This window comes from Saccostrea echinata, unplaced genomic scaffold, assembly GCF_033153115.1.
Source record: "Saccostrea echinata isolate AGI-Se365-2 ecotype Australia unplaced genomic scaffold, CSIRO_AGI_Sech_v1 ptg000030l, whole genome shotgun sequence".
NCBI lineage: Eukaryota > Metazoa > Mollusca > Bivalvia > Ostreida > Ostreidae > Saccostrea > Saccostrea echinata.
In genome coordinates, this window is record NW_026889779.1 from 10,819,003 (window position 1) to 10,828,629 (window position 9,627).

Sequence of the window (9,627 nt, forward strand, 5' to 3'; positions counted from 1 at the left end):
AGATATATACTTTGGTCATTATTCATAATTGTTGAAATGAATTTTATACTATTAACTTGATAAACTATGTTTTAATGAATTAAATTAAATGCATGCATGCAATTGTGTAAAGTCATGCTGTTCAGTATATCGTATCTCTTGTCTCAGACTCTGGTATCTACTGGGGCTAAGATTTTCATATTGGATTTTATTTTTAAAAATGGTCTTTGAACAGTTATGCATGATTGTAATTCATAAAAGAGATACAGAATTCTTCAAAGCAATGAAAAAATTCAATGTACAAGTACAAGCATGTTTTTTGTGGTTTCTCTTATGGTTTCTGGTACAATGTACAGTGTACTAGAAGTCAAATTATTATCATCCATATCTTGTTGCTTTTTTTTCTTCATTTTTTCATATTGTTACATTTTATGGATCGATTTTATACACTATTGTTTATCCATACACATACTGTTGTGCATGTTAAAATTTAAGCAATTGGACATAATACAAAGGGTTGCATTTACATAATTGAAATTTGTTGTTCATATCATTTTTTTATCTTCATTATCATATGTGTTTTAAATATGCCTTCTTTCATAATTAATCAATGATTTTCATGAATTTTTTAACCCCTCTATTTTTTGTTTTTAGATCAAACCTACAAAAAATTAGAAAATTGATTGGTACTGGTTAAGTTTCATGAATAGAATTAAAATTCAATGAAAATAATATGCCTTCTTTCATATTAATCCATGATTTACATGAATTTTTTAACCCCTCTTTTTTGTTTTTAGATCAACCCTACAAAAAATTAAAAAATTGATTGGTTACTGGTTTAGTTTCATGAATAGAAATAAAATTGAATGAAATTAATGAATTTTGTTTTAAATTTTTCTTTATTATAAAGGAGTTTTCATACAGTAGTAATACATGAAAAAGCATTAACAGGAAAAACACTCAGACTCCTGGCTTGGTACATACCTCTCACACTTTGTATGGCACCTAGTGGAGTCAGCCCAGGGTTGCCAATCAGCTGATGATTGCCAATTGACAGGAAAAATTGGATGTACCGGTATACTCTTTTACAAACTGAAGTACATGCATACAATGTAAATGAAAAGGGCACTGTGGCAGTCAGAATTTTGTTCCCAGTGATGTTCATAACCTCCTAATGGCTTTGGGATGAGGTCAAAACACCAGGGCACACCCAAAGGTTGTTTTTATATGAGCTTCAAATTTTTATCATTACAAAGTTACAGACCAGGCAATTTTTTTATGTACCAGTATATTTCTGCGAGTAACATTTTGTTGAAAAGCAGGACAATAAATTAAGGCACAAACAAGTATGAAGTATGAACTTTCAGTGCTTCTCAGTTTATAAAATTTTAGCCTAGACATTATTCCAGAGGTAGACAACTATGACTCTTATATAGCACCTCCTCCCCAAACAAATTTTTTTGGGTTACACACGATGAAAACTGTCATTCAGTTAAGAACCCTCCCTACACTGCACACTAAAGAGTTCTGATTCTATGGTATTTTTCTGCAGTTAGAGTGATCTGCCCTTAGATTTAAATTCCAATAAATAGAAATTTACAGTATATTACTCAATTTGTAATCAATTCAAGTATTCTTAACATTTTAAAAGGCCAAGATAAATTAATTGAACACATTATTTACATGTATTTTCTCCATGGAAGTAAACAACAGCGATTTCTCTTCCTGATACTGTGTTGTGTTTGAACATTTTTCCTGGGGGTAAATGCCACGTACCATATATTGAAAATTAAATATATAAGCTCAATATTTACACCTTTATTCAATATTATTTTCTCGATGTCCAAAAAACATTTTGCACTAGTGTAGAGAGGGTCCTTAACTGAAAGGTACGTGACTGAAAGATTTTTGAAAGGTGACTGAATGGCAGAGCTCTGCTATTCAGTCACCTTATCAGACCTCTCAGTGACCATTCAGTTGACTGAAAGGTGCAGTTTAATACTTTGTTTTACAATTCCTCCTACTTTTCAAATATCCATTACTTTTTTCAAAGAATATATTTGCATGGATGAAGAGTATTCATTTCTTTTTAGGTTACATAATTGCTTTCTGTTTTCATTTTTCTTTGTCCATCATGTGAGAACTTTTCACATTTTTTACTTCTCTAAAAAACCTGGGGTAATTTCAAACAAACTTGCCATAAAGCATACCAAGTAGTGGAGAATGAAGTTTGTTCAGATAAAGGGAAACAATCCTTTTTAAGGGGAGAAAATTAAGTAAGTACTGTATATAGTCAATGAAGACAGATTAGACAGAAAAGTATTTTAATTGATGCATTAGCCTTGTGTGCAAACTCTGTAAGATAGAGTAGCATTGTTTTTAAGCTTGTCCATCCCTCAGGATATGAAAATCAGCAGTTAATTAACTGAAAATTGTCACAAAAATGTTATGAATTGACGAAGTTAAGTGTATCTACTCTTGCAATTTTCTTCAAAGTTCATCATTATAGTTAATGGCATTGGATGGTCTCAACTATGTTTTAATAACATGTGAATACAAACACCAATTATGAAAACTGATGCACAAATACATTGAATTTCATATATTTCAGGATTTGGCAAGAGACCCAAGGGCCTTGAGTATAATACAAACATGTATGGCGCGCCAAATTCACAAAAATGAGCTAATCATATAGTTTCGCAGTTGATAAACTAGGTTTATCGATTGTAAACTATAGTTTACAGACCGTAAACTATAGTTAACGATGATAATCTATATTTCACATATGTAAACTATAGTTTACACGATAATCTATGTTTCACAAGCGTAAACTATAATTAACACGGAAAACAATCATTTGCTACTGCAAAATATAGTTTATCGGATAAATATAGTTTCACGATTTGTAAACTATGATTTACAACTCTAAACTATACTTAACAAATGTAAATTATAGTTTAGGCTTTGTAAAGTATACTTTACAGACATACAAAGCGCCAAATTCACAAAAATGCGATAAACATAGTTTTACACTTGAGAAACACAGTTTAGGAACAGAATCTCTTATTTTGTATCGGAGATGCACAATTTTCTGTGAAACTAGATTTCACGACTCTAAACCATAGTTTACGATCAAAACCATAGTTAACAATAGTTTTTTGGGTTTTTTTTGTAAATTATAGATCGTCTAATCCTAGTTACAGCTTTTTAAGATTTTGCTATGTTACGACAATTGTTGTTAAATATATATGCATGTATATTTCTTGTTGGCGTTATAAGTAAATGTTCTATTATTTTAAAGCAAATCTAGTTGGAAATAAAAAGAAAAATGACTGGAAAATTATTGATTGAAATTTTATTTTTTTGATTTAAAAGAGAAAAATAGAGACCGAAATGCGTGATCTGTCATTAATAAAATACATGTATATCTTATATTCATCTGTAAATAAAGACATAACACAGTACATGTAACATTGCAGGCGCGGAATTTATTTTTCAACAACCGAATTTTCTTCATACATAAATAAAAGTAGCCTTTCACGGAACAAACACAACAAATATTTGGGACTTTTCTCTCATGCATTCTCTCTCTCTTAAATTCAAAGGAGGACGTTGAAACCCCCACAACCCTATCTATATCCGCCACTGCATTTCCTCTCTTTCAGTTTCTTTGTTTTGGTGATGAGATGTGGCGGGAAAATGCTTGGCACATTGTAAAACGCGCTTCACCCTCCTCTGCTTGAGCAAAAATCTCGTAATATTCTGTCTTTTAAAAAATTAAAATTTTATCATATTTCTAAAAATTTCCCCATAGGAAATGTATATATACACGACATTTTAAAACAAATACAATTAATCCTGTTTAAATAGAGAAAGTAATATTGATTATATATAACTCGGTCTTTGCTTTAGATAATGCTCAACACGTGTCCTTAATATTCTCCGCACTGATAAAACCTATACCCCATTATTGCTTCTCGCGATTAGTGCCGCGAAATTTCGAATTGAAAACTATCGTTAACAGTTAACAGGTGTTTAGATTCATAAACTATATTTAACAACTCTTCACTATAGTTTACGAGTGTGAATTATAGTTTATTACGATAAACTATGATTGGCAAATGTGAATCATAGTTTAGCTCTCAAAACTATAGTTTACGATCGATAAGTATAGTTTACGTCTGTTAAATATAGTTTGTGAGTATAAATGACAGTTAACTATAGTTTACAACCGAAATCTATGGTTAACGAATGTAAAACATAGTTTATCTGATAAATATAGTTTCACGATTTGTGAAACTATGATTAACAACTCTTAACTATAGTTCACGATTGTAGATTATAGTTTACAGATGTGAATCTATGTTTATCAACAAAATCTATTGTTAACGTTTAATTACAGACAGATAAACTTAGATTAGCATTCGTAAACTATAGTTAACAACCCTTAAATATAGTTTTACAGATGAAAACTATAGTTAACGAATCGTTAACTATAGTTCACGGTTTGTAAACTATAGTTTACAGTCGACAAACCTAGTTTATCAACTGTGAAACTAAGTTTCGCTAATTTTTGTGAAATTGGCGTGCCATAAACATGTAAAGTATTCATAAAATGGCAAATTAAAGTTTTGCCAAAGATCAAGATGTCCAAAAATTTATTTTTACAATAGCTCCAAAACTATGTGATGTATAAGGTTAATTAAAACTTTTACAGTTTATAAATATATCATTGACTAACAGATAGAAAGTATCCCTTGAAAACAAATATTTAAAAAAAAAAATATTTTTTGAGAAAAAAAAAGATCAAAAAATTTGCATATTTTAAAAAAAAAAATGCACCTGCCTAATTCTGTACTTTTAGTGAAAACCATCATTGCAGAAATAATATATGTTTATCAATGAAGGGCAAGTTGGATGTGAATGGTCTCTGAAAGGCTGTTATTGAAAGCATATGACATGTATAAAGACAAGACCCCTATAGAATCCGCCATTTGCAATGTACTTTCGGTTTCAAATCTTAACATTTGGTCAAAATAGACAGGGAAAACAACTTTCCAGAGGCTATCGAAGTCCAACCTGCCCTTCATTGATAAACATATATTGTTTCTGCAATGATGGCTTTCACTTAAAGTACGGAATTAATTAGGTGTATTTTTTTTAAAAAAATATATGCATTTTTTTAAAAGAATTTTTCTCGATAAATGTTTTTTTTTAAGTATTTGTTATCGAGTGATACTTTCTATCTCAGTTTATCAATGATATATCTATAAACTGTAAAAGTTTTAACTTTATAAACCACATAGTTTTGGAGCTATTGTAAAAATAAATTTTAAGACATGTTGACCTTTGGCAAAACCTTAATATGTATATAATAAAACAAAATAAACTAATACTAAGGTGAAGATATGTTGTCCTATAAGAAGGGATAAGATGTTCAGGGATCAAGAAAATATTTAGAAAGGTACCCATAAAAAACTCATTGGATCTATCATTAGATTTCCATACATAATCAATAGAGCCCTGTCCAGCACCATGGCCCTTGACCCAGTGGTCAAAAATTTACAAATTTGGTTAAAAAATTTTGCTCATCACAAATTTGTATTCTGTTTGCCTTTAGATGCCCAGAAGCAGTGAAGATTTCCAAAGAATTAATGCATTTATACAATATAACCATTACCTTGCAATTTAACAATAGTGGAAGAGGCACCTTTGCTCATCATAATCATGCACTTACTTAATGTTTGCTAAATAGATAAATGGGCATAAAAGCCTTTAAAGAATTTATGCACTTTCACTTTATAATCAATAGAGCCCTTCCATAACATCAGAGCACTATTCCATGGGGCCATTATTTCAGTTTTGCAAGAGGGACCCTTGTTTTTCATAACATGCACTTAAAAGTATGACTGCTTAGCCTAAATACCCAGCTGAAGAGATTTTTTTCTTCCAAGAAATAAAGCATTTTCACTAATCAATATTGTGGCCCACCTTATCTCTAGGGAATTTAGAATTAAACTACCTCAGGAAGCTTCCACATAAGTTTCACCTTTTCTGGCCCAGTGGTTGTTGAGAAGATTTTTTTAATGACCCCACATTTTTGCCTTTTCTTGATTATCTCCCCTAAGAAACAGGCTTGGCCTTTCATTTGTATAATTGAGAATCCCCTTTTCCCAAGGATGCTTTGCGCTTTGATTAAAATTGGCCCAGAGAGGAAGTCGAAAATGTGTGAAGTTTACAGAAGAATGCAGGACAATAGCTCACTTGAGCTTTCAGCTTAGATGAGCTAAAAAAAATTACACTTTTATCAGAGATATCAACAACTTTATTAACAATGTACAGCCTTGCTAGCTGATTACAACAATACAAATACCGGGAATATGTTCTTAGCCAGTTTGGCTCAAATGAAACAAAAGTGTACTACACAATATTTACAATGTACCTAAACTCATGTAAAATATACATTAAATCCAGATTTTTTGTTTAAAAAAAATCAATTTATCAACAATGGTTCTTCACTACATTTACATGAAATACATGTATGATTGCTTCTGTGTTTGCATGTACAAAATTTGTCTCTGATTTGTGAAAAACGGTCATTTGAACAATCAAAAATTCATATCCTCCCCCTGTCCAAAATATACAAATCTTTGCCTCCTTTTAATGAATTAAACAACCTGTATTTAAAAAAAATAAATGAGATAGGTAGTCATGTTTAATATACTATGCAAAGCTAAACTACTTTGTATGAAGCAAATACATGTATACAAACGTTCTAAACGTACTTTACACAAGAAAAATCAAAACTTTTACACAGAAAAGTCTAAAGGAACAACTACTTGTCATCAACAGGGAGTTTCATTTATTTGATCTCTTAATATCTATACATTATTAAAAAATCATGAAACTGTCCCATGATATTTCTCACCTTACTGACTAGGAAATTGAGAACTAATGTAACGTCTTAGATTTAATGTATCTAGCACCAATTACAAGAACATTTTTGTTGATCTCATTATGAGATAGAATTAATTCACCTCTACTACAGAGGATACTTTGTAGCTTATTTACATAAATGATAGAATATCACAAACAGCAGCTGTTGTACAACTCACTACAACCTTTAAGTTACAAAAACTATACTACCAGGGTAATTCAGGTTTGGACCTATCTCCTACACAACATTGATTGCATTTTGAATTACAAAGGAGTTGGTGAACAAGGCGTGCAAAATGTCTATAGCTTCAAATGTATAAAAGTTATATTCTATTTGTGAATTTAAAATTTGACGTTGTTATTATTGAAAGATTTGAAATTAGGCCAAAAGAAACTTATCTGCAGAAAATTCTTTCAGCAAAAATCATTCCATGAATTAAAATTCGGTATTCCTTGGGTTTGAACCCAAGCAATAAAAATCCTGAGTATCTTTTTTTTCTTCATGACTGACATGTTAACCACTATGCTACAAAGCTCATGACAAATAGCAGCATTTGACTAAATGGACTTCAGATATTTCTTGGAAAGATATGAAATTTGTGTCATAAAAGTGTATTTTTATGTATAGTGGGTCATTGTTTCACTTTTGTTAACCAAAATATGAATATTTTTATGCATACTTTGAGTATAATCTTTCAAAAAAAACGAAGACCAGTTCATATGGAAAAATTATAATATAGTATGAAACAAGAGGCCCATGGGCCTTGAATCGCTCTTCTGATAAACTGTACAACCTATCACTTCTATTTGAAGCCTCGAAGTATCCTGTATATTTAGATAAACCCTTGAAATTCCAATTCACACTCTGAGAACCCAAGATGATTATAAGCCAATTAGTACCTGAGAGTTGGTCATGGTGACCTACTTATCACTTGTCATTCTCTGAGGACCCATCAACTAAATTTGATGATTCTAAGCCAATTAATACCTCAAATATTTTTTAAAATTATAACCATAGAATTTTATAAGTAGGTCAAAGTGACCTACTTTTCAATTGTTTTACTCCAAGGACCCAAGATGCATCAACTGACAAAGTTTGATGATTCTAAGCCAATTAGTACCTGTAATATTTAATTAAAGCCATAATTTTTCAAAAGTAGGTCACCGTGACCTACTTTTCAGTTGCTGTACTCCGAGGACCAAAGATACATCGACTGACAAAGTTTGATGATTCTAGCCAATAAGTACCCAAAATATTTAATTACAGCCATAAATTTTCAAAAGTAGGTCACCGTGACCTACTTTTCAGTTGTTGTACTCCGAGGACCCAAGACACATCAACTGACAAAGTTTAATGATTCTAAGCCAATAAGTACCCGAAATATTTGATTAAAGCCATAAATTTTCAAAAGTAGGTCACCGTGACCTACTTTTCAGTTGCTGTACTCCGAGGACCCATGACGCATCAACTGACAAAGTTTTATGATTCTAAGCCAATTAGTACCCGAAATATTTGATTAAAGCCATAAATTTTCCGAAAGTAGGTCACCGTGACCTACTTTTTAGTCAACCTACTCCGAAGACCCATGACGCATCAACTGACAAAGTTTGATGATTCTAAGCCAATTAGTACCCGAAATATTTAATTAAAGCCATAACTTTTCAAAAGTAGGTCACGGTGACCTACTTTTTACTCGACCTACTCTGAAGACCCAAGATGCATCAACTGACAAAGTTTGATGATTCTAAGCCAATTAGTACCCGAAATATTTAATTAATGCCATAAATTTTCAAAAGTAGGTCACTGTGACCTACTTTTTAGTCGACCTACTCCGAAGACCCAAGATGCATCAACTGACAAAGTTTGATGATTCTAAGCCAATTAGTACCTGAAATATATAATTATAGTCATATAAACTGAAAAGTAGGTCATGGTGACCTACTTTTCAGTTGACCTTTTCTGAGGACCCAAGATGCATCAACTTACAAAGTTTTATGATCATAGGACTTAAAATGTCCAAATTATGCCTCTAAAATGCTTTGAAATTGAATGCCTGCAAAGTTCAAAAAGTAGGTCACTGTGACCTACTTTTTAATAAATATGTTTTATGGCCCCAAGATGCATCATCTTACAAGATTTAATGATTCTAAGCCTCCCCGTAATCGAATTAATGACCTTAATTGTTTTAAAAAAGATTAGCCATAAAATTCAAAAAGTAGGTCAAGGTGACCTACTTTTTAGTTGACGTACTTTGAGGACCCAAGATGCATCAACTAACGAAGTTTGATGATCATATGCCTTAAATTGTTCAAAATATGCCTCTAAATCATTTTGAATAAGAATGGCCGCAAAATTTAAAAAGTAGGTCACCGTGACCTACTTTTGAGTCAACATGATATGAGGTCCTTAGATGCACCAACTGACAAGATTTGATGATCCTAGTCCTTATAGTAAGCAAAATATCAACATTTTCATAAAATGTAATTTTTGGTCAACTTTGAAGTGACCTTGAGACCACGCCCTTTGCCCCAGGGTAAATCCCCGTGCAAATTTTAATCTACAACATATCCTCATCCTTTTGTGTAAGTTTGGTGATAATCTGCCCAGTGGTTCTTGAGAAGAAGATTTTTTAGCAACCAGTACTTTTGTTTCTGTTTTCCTAATTATCTCCCCTTGTTAAAGGGTCACAACCCCAGTTTTAGTATAAAAGG